Genomic DNA, 25,036 nt, shown 5'->3' on the forward strand with positions numbered 1-25,036 from the left:
TAACAGTGTCTTTCTTTCTTTCTTTTTTTTTTAATCTGGTTGAAAAGTGATCACATTTCAGAACTCAATCCTAAGGCTTTGCTTAGGACCACAAATGATATCATCTTATATATGGTTTCCCCCCAAACAGAGCCTGAGACAAAAAGGTAAGTGCTGGTAGTTATGCAATAAAATATCATAGAAATATTGAGAGACTAATATATAGATTTGAATTTGGATAGAATTGATATAGAAAGGGAAAAAATCAGCAGAGTAAATTGTCAATCACGTTATAATATTTAGGAGGTAGTAAGGAACAAACACCTCAGAATAAGTCTACCAAATGAATAATGGAGCTGCCAGATTATGCACCAGCTTCTGCCACTCATTGGTTGGGCTGATGGGGAAGCATTTCTATGTCCCCAGTATCTGGCTTCTAATTCACATAGGTAGTGCATTCTTCTTTGACAAGACAAAGGTCTTATGAGAAGAGGCACAGGTGCTGACAACTGGTAGACAAGCAGGCCTGCAATATTCAAAATAAAATAAAACACAGTAAATAATTAGTAGATACGGATAGAGCACCAATATCTGTCCCATTTACCTTAAATACTAATGTTGTATATTCAACATAATCTGCCAACCGTTGATTACTTGGAAAGGCAAAATGTACATTTACAGTGATCATTAAGAAAGCACAGTAACAATTTTGAGAGAGTCATTGGGAACCATTACTTATAGTAGATGAGGCAGCACCATAAGTAATGATGTATGCAGCGTCAGCATTGAATAAATTCTAAAAGGAACTAGAGGGGCAGGAACAGCTACATTATCATTTCAAAACAAATATCCATATGAATATGGGTGAGGAAAGACTTTTTTAAAAATTTAAAAAATTAATATAAACAATTGAATTAGCATCTGGGTGATTCTCATTCAACTGGTCCATCACCACATTAGTATTATTTTCTAAATCTTTTTTGTCTCAGGTTCATAAAGGCATGTTTTTGTCTACAAAAATGTAAAGTATGTAATTGATGCAAAATAGATCTTTATACAGGATGTAAAGTAGAAATTATTTTTATTTTTAATATAACTATATTTCCTAGCACCATATAGGATCAATTCTAGGGTGTCCCGTGGAAAATATTTTTGCATGGCTCCTGTTTGTCTGAACAATTCTTACAAGAATGTATTACAAGATTTATGCATCCATGTGAAGTAGAATGTTTTTTTGATGAAGATTTAGAATAATGGATAAAGATATTTAAGTATTTGCTTATTGTCCTGTCTTGCCTGTGAAGATTCTTTGTAACATGTAGGAACTATCTTTTACTGTTTCGATCCAGGAAACAACTCTTCATATTCTTTATTGTTAAATGTGTGTGCGTGCCATCATGAACAAAGGGTACCAATGCAGTTATTATTTATAACATCATGGTAATTGAGAACTTTTGAAAATGTAATATAGATCTTGACTTTTCAGTTTCTTTCAGCATTTTTTCATTATGATGCTGATTATATCCTTACCCAAGGTGCTGCATCCCCCATCATGAATACTAGTTTCCAATTATTCTCTTCAAAGTTGTTACAGTTTTCTTAGCGATGACCACAAATGGACATCTTACCAAAAGCATGCAGGGAAATGTTAATGAAAATTTCTTTTCTGGCCATGTCAAATTTACCATTCAGAATTGTATAGTATTGCTGCAGAACAACACATCTCCTAACCCTGTTTTCTCTTGAATTCTTTGGGCCATAATTACTCTATTCCAGAATGTGATCTCTTTCAGTGATGATCAATCACACTGCAGCCTTCCATACACCATCAAGGAGCATAGGTAAGTCCTGTGAGCAGAGTACAAAAAGTGATCTCCTTCAGGAAGGAGTGTCCATCCTCCTCTGACCAGGCTTAACATTGATTAGAGAGAAAACAATGTTATCATACCTATCAAAGTTAAGAGTCACTGTATGTGGGAAGGCTGGGAACAGGTGTGAACTTGGTGAAAGTATCTTTCTGTTGGCTGAGGCCATTTCTGAAAGGAGGCGACAGCAGGGCTATCTGCAGGCAGAACTCCCATCAGCTGGTTATTCAGAGAGTGTTTCATTCGTGCAGAGGAAACATGGTCAATATATCACAACATCCTTCACAGGCATTTTTTCTAAATCAATTTCCAACTATTGGTTATAGATATATGGTAAAGAAATTGGATTTTTAACTTTGATTATATATTCAGCACATCCACTAAACTTTCTTGTTACATCAAATAAATGTGGAAACTTTGATCCAATAACTATGAATTACTTATTTTATGTTGAACCAACTTTAAATTCTTTAAAAATATTCAACATATTCATAATATATTTATTTTTGTGCATATAAAACTTTATTTTGTTGGTTCTATGTCCATGGTTATCTAAAAATTTTTCCAATATTATGGTTACATTCATTTCTTAAATTATTTAGAATATTTCCTATTTTATGTTCTCTGAAAATATACTATGAAATACTATGATTATCTATCTTTGAATATTTGTAGGAACCAACAAAACAGAAAATGCTATTTTATTTGGTTTCTTTGTGGCAACATTTGTACTGGCTTAATTTTTTTAGTGATTCTACAGAAGTTCAAGTTTTCTATCATTGTCTAAGAAATTTTCTACTTTATCTAAGCTAAAACATGTAATGCCACACAGTCCTGGTGGTTTGGGCTTGTTTTTTGGTTTTTTAACTTTGAAATCTCTTCTGCATGCTTAATAATGTCTTTTTTCATGGTGAAATGGGCACCAAGCAATCAGAAGGGATAATGGTTATCAAACACTAGTACAGATATACTAGTGAATATTTGATAAAGTGATTCTCACTGTAATATGACTACACTGTAATATGACTCACTGTAATATGACTAATATGACTACATTACTTCCATTTCCGTCTATTTTTTGTTCTATTACTGACTAACCGCTTAGGTTTTGGCTCATGTACTTTTAACCTCTCTTGTTTGTAGTAATAGCTTTTTGTTTTTTCTTAGTTGACAGTTGTGCCTGAAAAGTTACCTTGAATAATTCCTTATTAGTCAGATTATTTTACAGCTTAAGCATTACATTGCAAAGTGATGCTACCAAATTAAAATTATCCTTAAAAAAAAAAGGCGGAAGTTATGACTAACACTGTATTGTTTGTTTTCCAGCCCCAGAAATTCTATTTCTAATGTGCAACACCAATCATAATTAAATGATGGTCTTTCTTAGTTTTCACATTTTTTAAATTGGTGAAAATTTTTGGTGCCAAATAAAGATCTAACAGGTGCTTAGATATATGAAACACATATTATATATTCAGTGGATTGAAAACCAAAAATTAAAACTTCTATGAAGTACAAAGTACTGGTCTAAAGTCTTTATGGTAATATCTACTTGTGTGTATGGTTGTCTGGGATTCTAATACCTAAAGATGGGATTATATATCTGCTATACAAACTAATTATGCTTTCATTACACCCAGCATATGAAACCAGAATATGTATATAATCCTTGTATGTGATGGTATGAACATCAACAATAATTTACATCATAGTAATAATTGTGAAGCAGCATAAGATAGTCTATAATAAAAATACTATTGTGTGAAGTCTTTGTGTTTTAATGTGTTTCATTATAATCTAGTTTTTAGAAAATTGCTGATCTGTGGTTCATGTTTGTAGTAACTTCATAAAAATAAAAAGATTCTTTACAAACCATTCCTGATCCGCTAGGGAAGATCATTTTTACCATAATTTTTCAAAAACTTGTAACTGTAGCTGAAGCTCTTTTAAGTTAAAGAGAGATAAGACCAAGTAGCAGATACAGTTTGTCTGAGTACCTGGTTGAGTATGGGGTGGTTTAAGTTTGGACATAAAAACAAATAAGTAAACAAAGATATATATTAAACTTCCACAAATCAAGTTATTAGATATTTACTAAGAAATTGGATATGGTTTCATTTCACTGTACTCTATAAATGTTTTATTTCTTTGAAAAAAGTTTTTGTTGTTGTTGCACTTGTGGGATTTTTTTCTTTTAAGTTTTCTCTCACACATCATCTTTTATTTGATCTAATTTGTGAAACAGTTTAAATAAGTCAGCACACTTCTTAATCCTCTCAAGATGACAAATAACTGAGATGCTTAGTGAATGATGAGTTTCTTGAAAAGCGTTAAGTTAAAATGATTTAGATTATCTAATTCTAAGCTATGACTTAATACAGCTATATGAAATGATTGTCAAAAGGCTGAATCTTCTGAAGCACCAATACTTGGAAACAACTATATAAATCCATTAGAGTTACAACTCTAAAATGTAGAAAAATAGTGTAGAAAATTTACTGAAATAATTTTTATTCAAACAGCAAATATAAACAACTGTGGATTAAAAATTAGTGCCCAACAAACATATAACGCAAAATTATTATTCCACATTATTTTAAAGTAAATATCATCAATAATAACTCAAATGAAATACACAGATTAGTTTAAATATATATTAAAAATGAATTTCATACGCCATATTGAATATAAAAGCACTTTTTGATTATTTATACATGACTGATTTTTAAAAGTTCTAACACTATGGGGGAAATACAAAGGCATTTTTAAAAAGCACCTAGCGTCAGGGGTGACTGGGTGGCTCAGTATGTTGGGCATCTGACTCTTGATTTCAGTTCAAGTCATGATCCCAGGGTTGTGCGATTGAGCCCCACATCGGGCTTCATGTTGAACGTGGAGCCTACCTAAGATTCTCAATCTTTCTCTTTCTCTCTCTCTCTTTCTCTCTCTCTCTCTCTCTCTCTCTCTCTCTCTCCTCTTCTCCCTCCCTCCTTCTGTCCCTCTACCCTGCTCATAATCTGTCTCTTAAAAATGAAAAAAATTTAAAAAAAGTTTAATAAATAAAAATCACCTAGAATAAAAAAAGAAAGTTCTATGCAACATACTATAAGAAAAACTATATTTAAAACATTCTAAAAATAAGCCTAGGTAATTATAAAATAAGAAATTGGTAGAGCTGATATTAAATATGGACTTTGAGGAGAATAAGTTCCAAGTTCTTTTTTTTTTTTCAAGCTCCAAGCTCTTACATAGCTGGTTGTAGTGATATCCCTCACTTATGACTAAAAATAATGTTAGTAGTAATTAAAATGACATTGAAACTCAAATTATTGGACCAAGATTTGGAATTGTCTTACCACTGTAGTTGTACAATACAATTAATTACTTGTAAGCATGAAAGAAATCTGAAATGTTGTGACTCATGCTATCTAGAAACAAATATAAATTAACATTGAGATTCGCAATAAAAGCAATAGTTGCTTTCATATCTACAACAAAAATGCTGTGTTGTGAAAATAAAAATAGTTTATTTTTCTCAAATTTAAAAAGAAAATTTAAAGACAGAGGTATTATTAAAATATTAGCTATCCAAATATTATAATACTTATGAATTAAAATTGGGTAATATTTTCACATATGATAAAAAATGCAATAACAAAAGTTTAGAATTAGGCTTTTCTTTTTTTTTTTTTTTTTTTTTTTTAACATTTTTAATTTATTTTGGGACAGAGAGAGACAGAGCATGAACGGGGGAGGGGCAGAGAGAGAGGGAGACACAGAATCGGAAACAGGCTCCAGGCTCCGAGCCATCAGCCCAGAGCCCGACGCGGGGCTCGAACTCACGGACCGTGAGATCGTGACCTGGCTGAAGTCGGACGCTTAACCGACTGCGCCACCCAGGCGCCCCAGAATTAGGCTTTTCTACCAATTTGAGGACTATTTCTTTCTAAAAACCAAGTCTAGTTTATCCTGAAGTACAAATAACAGGTTCTAATGACATCTAGTCAGCATGTGATCAAGTAAATACATGATTGGCTTTTAAACAGCATTCAATTCTTCTCTTTCATCTTTCTCTACTCCTCATAATTGCCTCTGCTCTAATTCATTGCCAGTGAAGATCAAAGGCAAAGCCTCTCCATTTTAAAATAATAAGTGAAGCCATAACCTTGATCAATTTGACTCAAGCCCATGGGTTGAACCAATTTTTTAAACAGTAGAAATCTTGAATTTGTCACAAAGTCAGCATATATGAATAAGTTGACTTTCTTAGGTCTCTTCCTTCTATGTACCCAGGATAAAAAGAATTTGGGTCAGGCTAGTCAACTCCCCTCTTTAAATTCTGTGTCATTCAGGAGGCCACTGGTGTGTGCCTGCTGCCTGTACGTGAAGATTCAGGCTGACATCTAAGCTATCCATTTGGAGGCATTAAAACGACCTTGCTCACTCATTCTTCCTTTAGCTTTCTCCGATTCCATTGCTTCTTTACTAATGGATGTGCTTTCATTTCACTGAATGAAAAGTTTCCAGGCTCACATTTGGACTCACAAACCTATAAAATGAAATTTATAATACTTTTATTTTTAGGAGATTTATACTGATTCAGTTAGCTAATTTAAGTAAGTTTTGTTTGTTCTGTTTTGTTTTTCGTTTTGTTTTGTTTTGTTTTTCAAATGGCCCAGAGTATTTAATAGAGTTCTGGAATTGAATTATAAGACCAAGAACACGAGTAATAAAGTATTCTGTGGTTTGTTTTTCCATTGTACCCTATACTTATATTTTAAGACAGAAAAAAGGAGGAGTGGATGACTGAAATCATATTAGGAATGTATCCTGAATTTCTGTTAATATTTGCGAATAACTGCATAAACATTTTACTAGAACATAATATCGTAATATTCATAGAGAAAAGTGATATAGTGATTTGGTGAAACAGGTATTACTACTTTGCCACTCTTTAATTTTCAGATACTTATTGAGCATTTACTACATTTCAGGTACTATTGTAAGACAAGTAATATAAGACCAGTACTGTTCTTACAGATCACAGTCATAAAGGTGAGATAATAATAAGGGGTGCTCAGGTGGCTCAGTTGGTTAAGCATCTGACTCTTGGTCTCTGATCAAGTCATGATCTTGTGGTTTCATGAGTTTGAGCCCCATGTCAGGCTCTGCGCTGACAGCACAGAACCTGATTGGGATCCTTTCCCCCTCTGTCTCTCCTCCTTCCCCACTCACACTGTCTCAGTCTCTCTCAAAATAAATAAACTTTCAAAAAAGGTAATAATAAGTAAAATACACTATGGTAAATGTTTACACTTATCTCTATTATCAGTACTTCATGTTCATAGTGAAGACTCAGGACCCTGACAAATCACAAAGAAAATTCTCCAGTTTAGAAAGATCATATAATCTTTAACATAATTTTAATATTCAGATTATTTTATATAAAGTGATGATTTAAATGTCTATTCCATACAAAGAAGTTAAAATAACTCTCTATTACTGAGAGTGTCACCATTAATTGAGTTTGGAGGTTAATGAGATTCAACTAAAGAAAAGAAGAGACAGGGAAAAAATATTGAAGGAGAGGCTGTGACCAAGGACTGAACATAAGGGGAAAAGAGAATGCTTTTTCATGCAGTAACTAAAACTTTAGCTGAACTTTTCAGTAAATGTTTTTATTGAGCAAGACATTATTTTAAATGATTTGTTTTCTTTTTTCATTTACTGATATATAATCTTCTAAATTTGAAATTAAGATTGTTTCATTACAACTATTAATATATTACTTAAAATAAAACACCGTGTTTAACACAATGAAACACTTTTTAGGATGTTTAACTTGAAACAAAGACTTTTCATTTTTTTCTTTCTCTCTTTCTCAGCATTCATAATGGGGACAAAAGATCCTACCTCTTATACTTTAAAAAATTCTTTCAAGGTATGACATATAGTGCTTATAACCACATGCTTGATATAAACAGTCCAGAGATCCTCCATAGTCTGTGAATCCCAAGCAGTAGAAAAGTGATTTAAAAAGTCAGATTAGGCCAAGGGATACTGAATAGTGAGTGGAACTGAAACAGACTTCCTTGGTCTTATTCTCCCTGTATCTAAGATGAAGAACTTAAATAGCATGTTTTCTAAAGAATACATTGGTAGATTTCTCCTCACTGTAAGGTAGGAAGGCTATGATTTCTATTTTACCCTTTTTCCTATCACATCTGTTTGATATAGATTAGTGAATCTCAATTGTTGATAATTGCATCATATAATTCAGACTGCAAATTTGCCCATCTTCTTAGCACAATTTTTTGATTCCTATTTCTACATACAGTGTGAATCCAAGAACAGGACAGAAAAACACATAGTCATCTAAGCAGGAAAACTTTAGTGAAAATAATTATTCATATGAGATTGTATTAATGGAATATTGGCTAAAATATAAACTGAAGAATGACTTAGGGATTGTGGGAGAAATTGAGAAGAGAAGAATCCTCCAAGGATTCCCATCCAAGAATTGGATTCACATTAGAGAAAATAGGGTTTCAGCCCCTGGATATCACATGAGTTCACTGGATTGTCCTTGGCCAGTGATGCTTTATCCACAAAGGGTCAAGACTGATAGTTCAGGAATCAACTGTTGTGAGATCAAGGAAATGTGATTGGAAACCAGTGGAGGAGAGACAAGGCTGTTTGCTGTCAAACTTGATGGAAAATCACAGGAGGTGTGATGTGTTCATGAATTCAGTGGAGACCTGTCATTGGATGCAAGTTGGAGCATTCACAAAATGTGCCAGCTGCTCGTGGGGTACACATGAACTCACATCTGGTAATGTGCACAAGGGGAGATGCTTAACAGGAATTGCCACCAACACCACCAACTGGCTGAGGGAGAGAGACATGCTGAGACACACCAGTCTTCACACTCCACTGTGGATTGCAAAGTAAAACAAAGGAGGGGGCTACGATGTCCCTAATTTCCACATATTAATGTTATCAATGGCAAACATTACTTTAATCAGTTTTCCATTATTTCATTAAATTGACTTCCTTAGGAGGAAATTTAGGATTCTATCAGAACATTAAAGGCTGTTGTACTGAACAATATATATAATTTATCCAGATCATTATGTCTTCAGCACATTATCAAATCTCTAGTGTTAGCTGAGGTTGGACAAGAATTTTAAAGTGTTCCTGTTGACCTATTGATCAGTTAACCATATAGGTGTATGTGTATGCTTTCATTAAAGTATTATAGATGCTAGCTTTATATATACACTTCATAAATACCCTCTTTTACAAGCCAATTCAACTTTACTGCAAAATGTATTTGTCTAATTTTCCTTCAACCGAGTGTTAGAAGAAAAATTGTTGCAGAGGTGTAACAGTGTAATTTGGGAGCGTATATTTCCAATTGATAAGTTGCAGATTTATAATTATTATAGGCAGGTTTATAGGTGAAAATATAAGCTAAACCAAATAACAAGCAAATAAAATAGCATTTTCATGTAAAACCCAAACAACTATATCTGAACACAAAAACTGATAGGCTCCCGGACAGCTGAAAACAAATGGACATACATCCCTATTTTAGTTTTTGTGTTTACTGCACCAGATGTGCTAGATTACTTAAAGATATTCAAGATGAATAATAATAACAAAGACAAGAAAGAAATTCCATTTTCTCTACCTCAGGTAATGTTAGTTTAAAAAGACTTTGTAAGAGGGCACCTGGGAGGCTCAGTTGTTTAAGCATCCAGCTTTGGCTCAGGTCATGACAGCACAGTTCGTGAGTTTGAGACCCACATCAGGCTCTCTGCTATCAGCATAGGGCCTAACTCAGATCCTCTGTCCCTCTCTCTTTCTGCCCCTCCCCTACTCTCTCTCTCTCAAAAATAAACAAACATTTAAAAAAGATTTTTTTAAAGTCTTTGTAAAGAAATTCACAAAAATAAATGATATACTATCATTAAATCTTCCTCTATACTTTGATAATTACCAATATAAGATATTCTGTAGTATATTAAGAAAGGATTTTATACATATATATAAATTTCCCTCCCCAAAACTACTCATAACAAAGATGTTTTTAAAGCCTATAATTATTATTATTTCATTTTGGAAATTAAAAACAGTAGAGCATTACTATTTTTAAATTCTAAGAAGTAAAACTATTATCTTATTCTGCCCTATATTTAAATCTATCTCTATGTATATCTGATATGTGTATATTTATCAGTGTGTTTTCAAAGCAAGATAAATTATTTCATCTAGGAACATAAATAACTTTTTTGCTTCCGTGGTTGGGCTCAGAGTTTATTCTAAATTAGAATTTTTTTTTATCCTAGGATTTAGTATGCTGTATGTTTCCCTTCGCAGCAAAAACTTTAAGAGGAATAACAGATACAATTAATAGTATTAAAAACTTAAATTGGCAGTATATGAGAGTAAAATAAAGATGGCACGACAATTGCAATTTTATGAAGTTCTTTAGAAAAGCCTAAAGGGGGTCAAAAGATGTGATTACTGTCTACAAGAACGAGGCATTATGGAAGATATTCTTTTGTGTAGAAACAAGAAAAATAATGTGAACAATTGATTTTCCTGACTGATTTGTTTAGTGATGTATATATCATCTTTTGAATGCTGAAGTACTGAAGAAAGAGAGAAAGGTAGGTGAAATGTGGGATCTTTTAAAATAAGGAAAACAGGGGCGCCTGGGTGGCCCAGTCGGTTAAGCGGCCGACTTCGGCTCAGGTCATGATCTTGCGGTCCATGAGTTCGAGCCCCGGTTGGGCTCTGTGCTGACAGCTCAGAGCCTGGAGCCTGTTTCAGATTCTGTGTCTCCCTCTCTCTGACCCTCCCCCGTTCATGCTCTGTCTCTCTCTGTCTCAAAAATAAATAAACGTTAAAAAAAAAATTAAAAAAATAAATAAAATAAGGAAAACATTGGGCTAATCAATGAGAATTCATCTCTAAATCCTTGTTGCAAAAATTTTAGTTCACCAGGAATCATTAATAAATGCTATTACTTATAATTGATATAAAATAGAAATGGGTTTATAAAATTAAAATACAAAATATTCAATCAAAGAAAATGTATTTGTTAATACTCTTGATGCAATATTTATGCATGTTAAAAGATTTAGAGATGTCTGACTTTTGCTTCCTCAGTGTGCATATCTGAGACATTAAAATGAGGTGGTTTATGTTGACTAATGAATAATTTCTTATTGCCACAGGGTACCAAGATCGATTTTCCCCACATAATTTCATTCTCCCTTTGCTCACCATCCCCATCATCCCCAACCACCCATTTTTGTACTGGGAATCAGTTTGTAATATGTAAATGAGATTTAATGTTACTCTGAGTATCTGCTAAAAACAGCCAATATTGGAGTTTATAGTTATAAGCAAGGGCATTAGAGTCTGAAATTTAAGGATGTAGTTATATGTTCGAACAAGAACAGGAAAGAATTCTCAGGGACTAATAGAATGATTTACTTAAAGGCAGACATCTTTGACCTTGAGGAAAACTATAACTTGCTCAGACAATAAATATTGAAGTGGCTTTGGAAAGGAAAAACACCCGGTAAAATCTCTCATAATGCATTAACAAATCAAGTCACCCTTAGCCAATGTAATGTATTGGGTCTAAGAGCAGACAAGTTACCCAATGTATCTAATTATACAGAGCTTATATCCTCTGACCTCTTGTCAGTCCACCCTCACTTTGCCTGTAATGGACATAGTGATGAATATTCTAAATCACAAATTGTGTCATTACCAATCCATTTCAACTTCTTTATAAGTAAAAAAATAACTTAAAAAAATACTGCTTACTCTTGCAACTACTGACTCATTTGGTAAGAGATACATTAGGAATTGTTTCTATTTGCAAATTTCCCAACATACATGTGTAGAAAGAGTTTCACACTATGTCTTCTCTATCAGGGCACAGAAATTCACACTATGTCTTCTCTATCAGGGCACAGGGAATTGATTCTATTTGCAAATTTCCCAACGTACATGTGTAGAAAGAGTTTCATACTATGTCTTCTCTATAGGGCACACAAAAATACTTTCTGTGTATACACACACACACACACACACACACACACACACACAATTTCTCTAGAAAGTCTATCCCTGACTGGACTTGTAAAGAATTAGTACCATCACAGACATGTTCAAACTCCTCTCTTTGGAAAGAGTTATCATTCTAGAAAAGAGAGAACTTAGAGCAATCTCATTCTTTCTCCTTTCCACACTGATAATTAAAATGAGTGTAATTAGATTATCCAAACATTTAAATAACTTGGAGATAAGTGTCACATAAATAGATCTTTGATTAAAATCATCAAAATGAGCAATCTGCCTACATTATATTCTACATATATATTGAAATGACAACATGTGTGACCATGATTGCTGTATCAAGCCCCAAAGTAATTAATGTAGTTGCAAGGAAAACCATTAATCTTACTGTGTCATTTTCCCTCATATTAGAAACTTTAAACTTGTACACTATATTAATCTGATATCCAGCTGTCAGAAAGTACATATTTGTCCCTCAGGGTTTTAAGTGCATTCCATATATTTATTCAAGTAGAGTATTTAACAATATTTGACCTGTTCCTGAGTTTATTGCAAATTTATTTACTTAATATTCTAGTTTGTCATAAAAATACAGGAGACCAGAACTTGCTAGGCCACATGGGAGACATTAAAATACTATGAGGAGTTACTTTTCCTTCCCTTCCTCCCACGAAGCCAAGACCCAGAGAAAAAAAAAACAAAGAAACAGAAAAATATATTTCTATAATTATGTGCTAAGTTGTATGGTTCAGAATGTTAGTGTTATAAAAGCGCTGAGAGGCACCAATATTGGATGAGAACTAAGTAGTTGGTAAAGAAACCCTGGAGGCTGTAAGTCTCTGGAAGGGGAAAAAATGGGGAAGAACATTCTGATTGTGGAAGCATAAGGAAGAAAACTAATTGGGTGGTAGTTGAAAATAAGGCAAATAAATGTAGGTTAGATGTTGGTAGGAATTAATTGTGACTTTCTAAGCCATTCATTACATGATGAAAGTCCACTTTTAAGAATTTTAACACAGCCATGGTACATAGGATCAGTTGTAGGCAGGACAGACTCAAAATTTCTTTTCTAAACGTGTTGCTCTTGAGGGTAACTCTGTAGTTGATCAGTTAATTTTGAGCCTACAGTTGGGTTTGTTGGAATGTATTTATCGAATATTTTAATGAATTAATTGAGTGAATGTGTCTGAAGAAAATAAGAGGATAATTCCACTTCTGCTTGTTTGTAGCTAGCTGAAAAAGTATCATTTCTACTCTAATAACTAGAAGTAAGCCAGAAAAAAAATTGTAAATTTTCTTGAACCCATAAGGAAGCTGAGCTTTCAGGGAGCCACATACGTAGTTTGAAATAGGACAGCTCCTTCCCCTAAGAAGAAATTGCATGCCTAAACCTTCTCAACAAGAAAGAAAGGCAGGGCCAACATATAAACAAGGAGGATCAAATGAGCTAAAATATTAATAAAAATCTAAAGGCCAACTGGGAGCTGATTTGACAGTGTGGAGCCCACGAGAATGAGATGCAAAGGGAGTTTGTCTCCATCCACGGTCTCTTTCTTTCGGAACCTTATGGTACAGTCATAAGAAAACAGAGGACAAGGCTGGAAAACACCTAGAGTTACCCCTCTGTGTGGCAAGCATAAGGAAAAGGATCAGGCCTCTGTAAAGAAAATGGACTGTCTCTGAAAAGCGTTTCACATCAAAGGGAGGGATAGCAAACCCCAAGAGCAAAGGGAAGGATATAGAAGAAAGATCTCTACCCATGAGGAAGCTGATGAAAAATTCCCAAGGCAGGGATGTTATATCAAAAATGGTCTCCCCAACAAGAACCAGAGAAACACAAGGCAGAATTCTGGCTGTCTGCCATAGGGAAAATGACAGAAATGCTGAGAAAATCCCACACTGGAGGCCCACTATTGAGGCTGGAACAGTCTTCCTCCTGCCCCAGGCCCTAGCAGAATCCTAGCAAGACACAAATTTGCAAACATCAGAAATCTACATGTTTCTGGGGAAAGGTTACATGTTTTAAGAGAGAGAATGAACTCTTCTGTTGTGCAGCATACATGGATAGTTCAAAAGTGAGGTTGTAGCACAAACATTAAGAAGTGCTCTCTGAGGAGTATCTGGGTGGCTCAGTTGGTTAAGCCAACTGACGCTCAGTTTTGGCTCAGGTCATGATCTTGCAGTTAGTGAGTTCGAGCTCTGCATCAGGCTCTGTGCTGACAGTGCAGAGCCTGCCTGGGGTTCTCTCTCTCTGCCCCTTCCCTACTCATGCCCTCTTCCTCTCTCTCTCTCTCAAAAATACATAAATAAACTTAAGAAAAAAAAGAAAAGAATTGCTCTCTGAATCCCAGTCCCCTACCTAAGTACAAGGCACCAGTAGACTAATTTTAAGTTTGAATTTTGACAAGATTGATTCAGTACCCCCAAGCTACTGCATGAAAGAGGAGAACATATTTCCAGTTATAAATACTATTTACCTCAATCTTTCCTCTTTTACATATGAATCCTAGTATCCAATAAAAATTTGACTCAAACACACACAGTCACACAAACAAAATAAGAGGAAATGAAACAAACTCATGGTCAAGAGACAAAGCAATTGGCAGAATCAAACTCAGAAATGATCCAGATATTGTGACTAACAGTGTGATTTTCTTCTTTTTTAAATGTTTATTCATTTATTTTGAGAGAGAGGGAGAGAGAGTGCAAGTGGGGGAGGGGCAGAGAGAAAGGAAGAGAAAGAATAACAAGCAGGCCCCACGCTCAGCTGATGCAGGGCTCAACCTCAGGACCATAAGATCATGACCTGAGCTGAGATCAAAAGTCAGATGCTTAACTGATGGAGCCCCCCAGGTACCTCCAGTGTGAATTTTAAAATAATGAATATGCTTAGAATCAATATGCTTGGAATCTAGTAGAAAACACAGACATGTGCGAATGTGGGAGAATCCCGGTAAAGAGGTAAAACTTTTAAATCAAATATAATGTTAGAAATGAAAGTGATAATGCCAGAGATGGAGAGTTATGTTGGCACAATTGAATAAATGATCAGTGACCTTAAGATAGGTTAGTGGAAATCATTCAAATGAATACACTGAGAACAAACAGTGGGGAAAAAAATCATGTAAACAAATCATGATGATATAGAAGAAAAATATTTTTACTATTAACAATTAATACAATACATACATAAGTAGATACATCATGTTTAAATTGATGAAGGCAAAACATAAGAAAAAAATCTTGAAAGCAGCCAAAGAAAAAGACACATTACCTATAGATGAGCAAAGAAACAAATATGCAAGATTTCTTGTCAGAAACAACGCAACCTCAAAGACAATACTGTAATATCTTTAAGCAGTGGAAGAAAACAAAACCTGTCATTTACACTCAGTGAGAATATGTTTATAACTAAAAGTGAAATAGATTTTTTCCCAATAAATAATAGCTGCTAGAATTTATTTCTGGCAGACCTGGCTTCAAAAAAATGTTCAAAGAAGTTTTCAAGCACAAGGAACAATACCAGAGAGAAACACACATCTACAAAAACAAATGAAGTACCTTGGAATTGGTAAAAATAAAGATAAATGTAAAAGTCAGTTTGCTTACTTTTAATTGCTGTAAGAAGTGGTTTATTATTAAAGACCAAAAAAAAAAAAAAGTATCAAGGTATGGGGTATATAACACATGTAAAATATGGGCTGCAATAAGACAAAGGCTAGGAAGGTGAATTGAAAGTATATGTTGACTAAGATTCGTAGACTATATGTGAACTGATATATTATCTAAAAGCAGACTGTAATAAGATAGTCCAAATCTAGAGAAACTTCTAAAACTTAGAAAAATAGATACAACAGAAAGTCAGTAATGGATGTAATAATAAAATATATCCAGTCCAAGTACAGAGGAATAAGAAGCAAAGAGTAAAACAACTAGAAAATAAGCACAGGGTGGGAAATTAAATTCAATCATTGCAACACTTAAATGTAAATTGTCTCAACATCTCAATTAAAAGTAGTGACAATTCAGCTGACTTTATAAAATGCCCTACTATATTCTCCTCATAAGAAATACACTTTATGTATAAAGACATATATAAGTTAAAAGTTACAAGATGAAAAATGTAATACAAAATCAAAAATTAATTTCAATTAAGTAATTCCCCAAAATTAATCAAAAGAAATGTAGAACGCCTATGTTAATATCAGAGAAAGTAGACTTCAGCACATGGAATATTGCCAGAGAAAAAAGAGGGACTTTACATGATGACAAGAATGATAAATCACCAAGAAGATATGACGATGCTGAATGTATAAGCACATAACAGAGCTTTGCAATGAAACTAATATCAAAATGAGTAAAAAGAGAAATAGACAAATGCACCCATGGTGTTGAATTGTCTTTTTTTACTTTCTATATTTCTGGTGGCTTTGACATTGGAAGTCTTGTTAACCCTGAAGAGACTGTGCCCTAAGGGCTAGTCATTTCCTACAGATGGTAAATTATTTGTCTTTGCGCACACTTTTCATATGCAAACTGATCAGTCAAGAGCCCATATCCCCCAAGTGCCTTCTTTATCAGGCTCTTACAGTCAGGACCACTGATAACCCACCTGGGCTAGGTAGCAGCAACCAGCAACAGTTCCTATGTCCTAGAGATCACTGCAATTATTCAAAATAGCTAATTCTTAAACCTGCTTATACTATGTCACCTGTTTTTTTCCCCACAGAAACCACAATTAAGGCCCTTGTCCATATTTTCCCCTTGTTCCCTCGACCTCCTGACCAACCCTGATGTTTCCTTGTGTAGTTCTGTGTGGCCTGGCATACCCTCTTGGAAGCTGTGAGGAACAAACTATCTTTTCAATGTCAGTCATCACCTGACCTATTGGTCTCACCATACCTCAATAATAGTAAAACCTACATTTAAAAATGTACTTAAAGACTTCAACACTTGTCCCTCATGAGTTGAGAGTAGGAAACAGAATACCGCTAAGGATATAGAAGAACTGAATGACAAAACATTCTACCCAAGATCAGCAGAACACACTTTCAGGTACAAATGAAACATTCACCAAAACGACCCTACACAAGACATAAAACAAACCTGAACATATTTCAAGAACGGAAATCATACAAAGTATTCTCTGACCAAAATTAAAATGCAAATCAAGAATAGAAAGATATCTGGAAAATCTCCAGATATTTGGAAACTAAACAATATTTTACTAACCAAGCCATGAATAGTCACAAAGAAAATTAGAAAATATTTTAATTAATAAAAATGAAAACATACCACCAATATTTATAGAATGCAACTAAAACAGTGCTTAGAAGGAAAATTATAGGGCGAAATGTTTATCTTACAAAAGAAGAAAGGACTCCAAAGAATTATTTAGAGAAAGAAGAGAGAAACTCAAAACAATCCAAAGAAAGAAAATAATAAAAATGAGATCATTGGTAAATGAAATCCTGAGCCAAATATATCAATAAAACCAAATGCTTGTTCTTTGAAAAGATTGATACATTTGATAAACCTCTAGCTACACTTGTAGTAGAATTCTCACACAGAGTCATGACGCAATGACCTTTCTTTCCAGGAAGCAACTTTATTCATGCCAGCGCGGGCTCAGTTGGGTTCTTACTGAAAAACTGAGCCCCAAACACCACGTGGCCTTTTATATATTTTCTACTTCTTTGTCTCCCATATATGGGTAATGTATAGACATACAGTCTGATTGGGTGGTCTCATGTTACAGGGTTGTGAGGGATGTCACCTACGCACTTAGCCAGGTTGCCTTCTCTTGAGGTTTCTTTCTCACCACATTCTTTAGGGAGGGCACTCAACCACACACTGATGAGAATTGAAGGGGTTCAGAATAGTACCCCTCACCAGAAGGTGCCACTTGGGCATGTGGATTATTTTGAGCTGAGCTGAAGGCACTTGAGACCCTCCCTTAACTACACAAAAGAATCTAAATTTGGGGGGGGGTCTTTCCAGAATAGGGTTATTTGCAGAGATAAATTTTATCTGAATGACCCAAGTATATGGTAGGGCAAACATCAAATTACCAAACATCTGCTCTTTTATCACCCTGTGAATTGCATTTTTTCCTCTGAAGTCCCAGACACCCACCCCCTTCTCCTTAGTTCAGGATGACACATATATTTCATTGTGCCTATCTTTGGAGTTTCCATGTCTATGTGGATTCCCTATATGTACCAATTTGATTTTCTCCTGTTAATCTGTCTCATGTCAGTTCGATTCTTGGTCCAGCCTGAAGGACCTTTGAGGGGACAGGAATTCTTGCTCCCAAAAAGAATGAAAGATATAAAATAAAATTACCAATATGAGTAATGAAACAAGGTTGTCACTACAGATATACAGGCATTAAATGGATAACAATGGAATATTATAAATGACTTTATTCCACTAAATTTGACAATTTATGTGAATTAAACCTTTGACAGTCACAAACTTTCAAAAGTTGCTCGTAAAAATATATAAGACTTATTTGAAAATATTCAGAGTAAAAAGTGAAAAAAGATCACATAACGTCTCTGCTCAAACCCTCAATCACTCCCATTTTATTAACAGTAAAAGTGTTTAAAATTCTGCACAAAGTCTTGTATGAACTGTTTCCTTTCCATCTTCTATGACAATATCTCCTACTTCTTCTATTTATTTCAGTCTGTTCCAAAAGTGAGCCTCTTTGTTATTATTTGAATGCACAAAGCATGCTCTTATTTCAGGGACTTTACACCATGTACCTGGCTTGGAACATTCTTCTCCCAATAGTCAGTTTTCTCCATTACCTCTTTCAGCTGGCCTCTGACCAAAGGATGCCTTCCCCAATTATTCTATTTAAACTAGCACTCTTGGGGCACCTGGGTGGCTCAGTCGATTAAGGATCCAACTTCAGTTCAGGTCATAATCTTGTCATTTGCGAGGTCAAGCCCCACATCGGGCTCTCTGCTGTCAGTGAAAAGCCCCATTTGGATCCTCTGTCCCCCCCCTTTCTGCCCCTCCTCCACTTATGTGCATGCGTGCTCTCTTTCTCTCTCTCCCAAAAATAAATAAACATTAAAAATAAATAAACTAGCGCTCTTCTCTCAAGTCAACAGTACCTATCCTGTCTTGGCTATCAGATAGTAAAAACATAACTTGAAAATATAGCATGGGATATTTTCAGTAAGTTTCAATCATCAGGACTTTGAGATACATTTGGCCGCTGAGCTGTAAACTAGTCAAATTTACCTAGATGACTCCATGTTTCTCATATGCATGAATCTGACACATAGCAGATGCTATTCTTAGAAAAAGTACTAAAAAGAAAGACTGCGTTCCTCAGGGCATGGCAAGGTTTTCCAAGAACTGAACTGTGCCTTTTATAAACTAGAAATTAAATTATACAAAGTACTGTATACCATTATTTTGTCATCTGTAATTAATCTACATTTCTTCTTCTTTTTTTTTTTTTTTTGAAGTCCCACTGAAAACCTAGAGACTTGCAAGGATGGGCAAGAAACGAGAGGTAGATTGAGAACTTTAAAATTCCCAGCAATTTATCACCATGTACTATAATGTAAAACAACTTTACAGGTCTGTTTACTTTTTCTTTCACCACTGTCCTTATGATACAAGTGTCTGGGTAGGGCAGAAATTTTAAATGTCTTTGTGATTAATAGGCAAGGAATATGGCTCAGATCTGTGTGTGCGCACACACACACACACATATATACATATATACATATATATATATATATATACACACACACACAGAGATATGTAATATTTATATGTGTATATATATGTGTCTGTATTATATACAACAACCTACATTGCCCCATTTTTTTATCTGGTACAATTCAAGGCATATTCTCTCCATGATGCTTCCAGGGGTCTTCATTGTCCCCGAGGTTGATTAGACCCTGCTGCAGTTCTTGATAGCCCATAGGTCTTTTTAAACTCTGAACATGACACACATCCAATCTCTGTGCCCCAAATTAAACCTGCAACAAAATCCTTCCTTGCTTTGCTTTTCTTTTTCTTTTTTTCTTTTTTCTTTTCCTCACAAGAGTCACATTCTACAGGTTAAATGCCAGGATAAAAGAGCTGTAGGAGAAAAGTAGAAATTAATTTTTAATTCTTTCCTCTCTTCCACTCCAAAGGATCTGTTTCTTCCCTGTTCTATCTTGGATTAACTGTGATTACTCTTTAGCTAGATATGCTACTAGGTTATATGCATTATCTCTGGTGGCACTAAGCCTCATGTCTTATTCCAAAGGATAGGCAGGGTAAAGAGGAAAGAGATTCACAGGAAGATGAGAGAAAAATTCAAGATTCAAATTTTTCCAAAAGATAATATTTACTATTTTATAAAATAAGTAAGCAGATTGCTCAAATCATCTAGAATTCTTTATTGCTACTTATTTTTAGCATCAATTTCTGTCTTACTATTTTCAGTTTCTATACTCAAGAATAGTCATCAGTAATTGCCATTCTTCACTTCTATAATTGACTTTTTTTAAACTTTGTTAGAATCTAGCAATTTTTCTTTTTTTTTAGATTTTCTTTTCTTTTTCTCAGCTTCTTTCACATAACTAAGGCCTCATATGGATTGATACTAACTTTAATCTTTGCTGCCGTTCAATAATCACACTTCTGTTAAGTCCACATAAATCCTATCTACTAGTAATAGATCAACCAACAGCTGTTTGTTTATCTCAAGATTCCCATTTTTTATATTTGATTTTTAATCATCATCTTCTCAAATTTAGTAAGTTCTGTTCAGACACTTTTTAGAGACAATCAGACTACCCCATTAATTAGGTGAATGTACAGCAAATTTAAAAGAATTTGAAATTTTAACTGTTCACATTTGATACAATATAAGAATCCCCATACGCTTTAACACTGTGTAAATTGGGAAATACAAATGCTGGTAAGCTAAATGGTGTCTGAACAAGAATGACTTAAAGATATACTCACTGTATTAGTCAGGGCTCTCCAGAGAAACAGAACCAACAGGACGTGTGTATACATAGAGAGAGATTGATTTTAAAGAATTGGCTCACACAATTGTGGAGGTACAAGTCAAAAATCTTCAGGGTACACTGGCAGTCACGAGACCAGGAGTCTGCAAACTGAATTCCCTTTTGCTTAGGGGAGGTCAGTCTTTGTTCTGCTAAGGCCTTCAACTGATTGGGTGAGGTCCACCCACACTACGGAGAATAATCTGCTTTATTCAAAGTCCATCTGCGTGTATATTAATATCATTCAAAAAACGCTTTCACAGCTATCCAAAATAGTGTTTGGCCAAATATTTGGGCAATATGTCTCAGCCATGTTGGTACATAATACTTAACACCACCTGAAACCCTTTATAACTTAAGTATGAACTATGTAGATTAATTGGTAAATATTACGATCATAGATACCTACACACATTTGTTGTTCAAACGGTGGAAAATATAAGACATACCAATTAGTTCATTTTTACAACCTTAAAATGACAAAGGCCCTCTGTTCACAGTCACACCTTGCAGACAGCATGATGTTATTTTGCAAATACCATTTACATGAGTCAGACAGCAGGTAATACTGGATGTGCACGTAACAGGTAATGTCACAGGTAAGACATTGCTGCCTTCTCTATCACTTCTCCGGAAAATGCCCCAAACATAAACATCTACTATTTGAAAGTTTCTGCACTGGAAGCCTAGGGAACATATGCCATTAGAATCTACACTGTGATGAAGGAGCCAAGATGCCGGAAGCATGGAAGGTTTTTTTTTGCGTGTCTTGCACCCATGAAATACAGCCAGACGAACACTAAACCATCCTACACACCTAGAAAACTGGAGGATTAACACAACAATCTGCACAACCTGAACCACAGAATTCGGCAGGTACACGGCGCGGAGAGGTGAATTTGGGGAGCAAGAAGCCGCGGAAGGTAGGGAACCGCTTTGCGGACAGAGAGAGGATGGAGACTGGGGAGGGGGGGGGAGAATACGAGAACAGCACCCCTCCCCAAGAGGAGCTGGAGAGAAAGTGGAAAATTGGAAACAGCTGCAGAGACTAAACTGAAAAGGGAGAAAGGAGAAAGGAGAGGGTTTAAATTCCATTAAGACTGTAAACAAGGGGAGCACAAAGGCTGCAACTCCGCAGCTCATTACCTGATGGTGCTCTGGTGGGAAGGGCGAATCCCCAGGAACAGAGTGGGGTCCGGGAGGTTCTCAGGCCACATGGGAAAAAGCGGTTCCACTGCTGGAAGGACGTTTGGTAGAGACTGTTGAAGCCACCTGGTCCCAGCAGACCCCAGGAAACGGCCACATTCGCTGGCACTGGAGCAAGGTCGTTAAGGGTGAAGCCTGGTCCCAGATGTGTGTTGTGATTTTCCATAATCTCTGAAACGCTGCTGCTACACTATCTCGTGAATTTTTTCTGGGGCAGGCTGGCACCTGGCCGCAGTCTTGGGGCACTGGCAGCAGCAGGGTCCAGCAAGTGTTCCTGGGTGCAGCCGACATTCGGCCATTGCTCATTCGGCCACTACTCGGTGAGACCCTCCCACAGAGGGGCAGAACGGGTCAAAGCCGCAGCCCTTCGGAAGTAACGGGTCGGGGAAAACAGCCGCATCTGAGACAAAACTCGGGACAGAGGTACTGCCTGGGGCTGGTCATGGAGAGTGAAAAAGCAGGGAGTGGACAGAAAGCTGAAGACAGAGGACAGGTGCACAATTGCTGATATCAGGAAAACAGATTGGGGAGCTGGCTGGCGCCATTTTCACTGTTCCTGCGCATGCGCACCTAGGAGGGCTGCAAGAATACACCCCAGTAGGCTGTCAGCGCCATCTAGTGGAGAGCGGAGCTGTTACAATGAGCCCTGCCCAACCGGGCCAACTTTGCTTTTCAAGAACACAAGTCTCACCGCCCCCCCCCTTAGTTTATGGACTAGAAAGCACTACATCGACTGACTTCTAGGGGAAAATGAAGTAACTTCAGTCCTATTTATATCTGTTAGCAGGTTCATGTATTCAATTTTCTTTCTTTTTTTCTTTTTCTCTTTTACACTTCTTTTTCTTGAATACAGAAAGAGAAAAAATTCATTTTTATTTTCAATTTTTATTGAAAATATTTTCTTTAGTTTTCATTACTATATTTTTACTTTTGTGTAATTTTTTTCAAATTCTATTTTACTTCCATCATGTTATTTTAGTCGACTTCAGTGTATTCACCTTTTCAAATTTTCAAAAAAATTCCTTTTATTTTTTTTCTCTTTTTCATTTCTTTTCTTTTTCTTGAATGCAGAAAGAGAAAAAAATATTTTTACTTTCAATTTCCATTAAAAATATTTGTATTTAATTTTTAACTATATTTTTGCTTTTATGTAAATTTTGTCAAATTCTATTTTACTCCCATTATCTTACATTAGTCTACTACAGTGTATTCACTTTTTCAAATATTCAAACGATTTCCTTTTTTTCCTTTTTTCTTTTTCTTATCTTTTTTCTCTTTCATTTCTTTTTTTCTTGAATAGAGAAAAAGAAAAATCATATTTTTAATTTTTATTTAAAAATATTTTTCTTTAATTTTTTTCTACTACAGTATTTACTTTTGTGTATATTTTTTCAAATTCAATTTTACCCCATCATCTCATTTTAGTCTACTTCAGTGTATTCATTTTTTCAAATTCTCAAACGATTTCCTTTTTTTTCTTTCCCCCTTCCCTTTTTTTTCCTCTAATCTGTCAAACCACTTTCAACACCCAGACCAAAACATACCTAGGATCTAGCATCATCTATTCCATTTGTGTGTGTGTGTTTAATTTTTAATTTAACATTTTTTATTTTAATTTTTTTAATTTCAATTTTTCTACCTCATTAATTCCTTTTCTCCCTTCAAAATGACAAAACGAAGGAATTCACCCCAAAAGAAAGAGCACAAAGAAACGACAGCCAGGGATTTAAACAACACAGATACAAGCAAGATGTCTGAACCAGAATTTAAAATCACAATAATAAGAATATTAGCTGGAGTCAAAAATAGATTAGAATCCCTTTCTGCAGAGATAAAAGAAGTAAAAAATAGCCAGAATGAAATAAAAAATGCTATAATTGAGCTGCAATCATGGAGGGATGTAGCGGTGTCAAGGATGGACGAGGCAAAACAGAGAATCAGTGATATAGAGGACAAACTTATAGAGAATAATGAAGCAGAAAAAAGGGGGGAGATTAAGGCAAAAGAGCACAATTTAAAAATTAGAGAAATCAGTGACACATTAAAAAGGAACATCAGAATTATAGGGGTCCCAGAAGAGGAAGGGAGAGAAATAGGGGTATAAGGGTTATGTGAGCAAATCATAGTGGAAAACTTTCCTAACCTGGGGAAAGACACAGACATCAAAATCCAGGAAGCACAGAGGACCCTCGTTAGATTCAACAAAAACCGACCATCAACAAGGCATATCATAGTCAAATTCACAAAATACTGAGGCAAGGGGAGAATCATGAAAGCAGCAAGGGAAAAAAAGTCCCTAACCTACAAGGGAAGACAGATCAGGTTTGCAGCAAACCTATCCAGAAAGGAGTGGCAGGATATATTCAGTGTGCTGAATCAGGAAAATATGCAACCAAGAATTCTTTATCTAGCAAGGCTGTCATTCAAAATAGAAGGAGAGATAGTTTCCCAGAGAAAAATTAAAGGATTGTGTGACCTCTAAACCAGCCCTGCAAGAAATTTTAAGGGGAACTCTCTGAGGGGAGAAAAGATGAAAAAATATATATATATATAAAATGTAAAATATATATATATATATAAATATATATATAAACAAATAAATAAATACCAAAAGCAACAAAGATTAGAAAGGACCAGAGAACACCACCAGAAACTCCAACTCACAAGCATCATAATGGCAATAAATTCATATCTTTCGTACTCACTCTTAATGTCAATGGACTCAATGGTCCAATCAAAAGACATAGGGTCACAGAATGGATAATAAAACAAATCCATCTATATGCTGTTTACAAGAGACCCACTTTAGACCTAAAGTCACCTTCAGATTGAAAATCAGGGGATGGAGAA

The 25,036-nt window shown here is 35.2% G+C and overlaps 1 long non-coding RNA gene across 1 annotated transcript in view; it reads right to left on the bottom strand.

Annotated features, from left to right (window-relative positions):
• Positions 1-253: 253 nt before the first annotated feature.
• The window catches only part of LOC131501642 (uncharacterized), a 36,014-nt gene continuing 11,231 nt past the window's right edge, over positions 254-25,036 (bottom strand). Inside the window, exon 2 of the long non-coding RNA XR_009256844.1 lies at positions 254-505. This is a non-coding gene — a long non-coding RNA (uncharacterized LOC131501642). The remainder of the gene's footprint in view (positions 506-25,036) is intronic.

Source organism: Neofelis nebulosa, chromosome 2, assembly GCF_028018385.1.
Source record: "Neofelis nebulosa isolate mNeoNeb1 chromosome 2, mNeoNeb1.pri, whole genome shotgun sequence".
Lineage (NCBI taxonomy): Eukaryota > Metazoa > Chordata > Mammalia > Carnivora > Felidae > Neofelis > Neofelis nebulosa.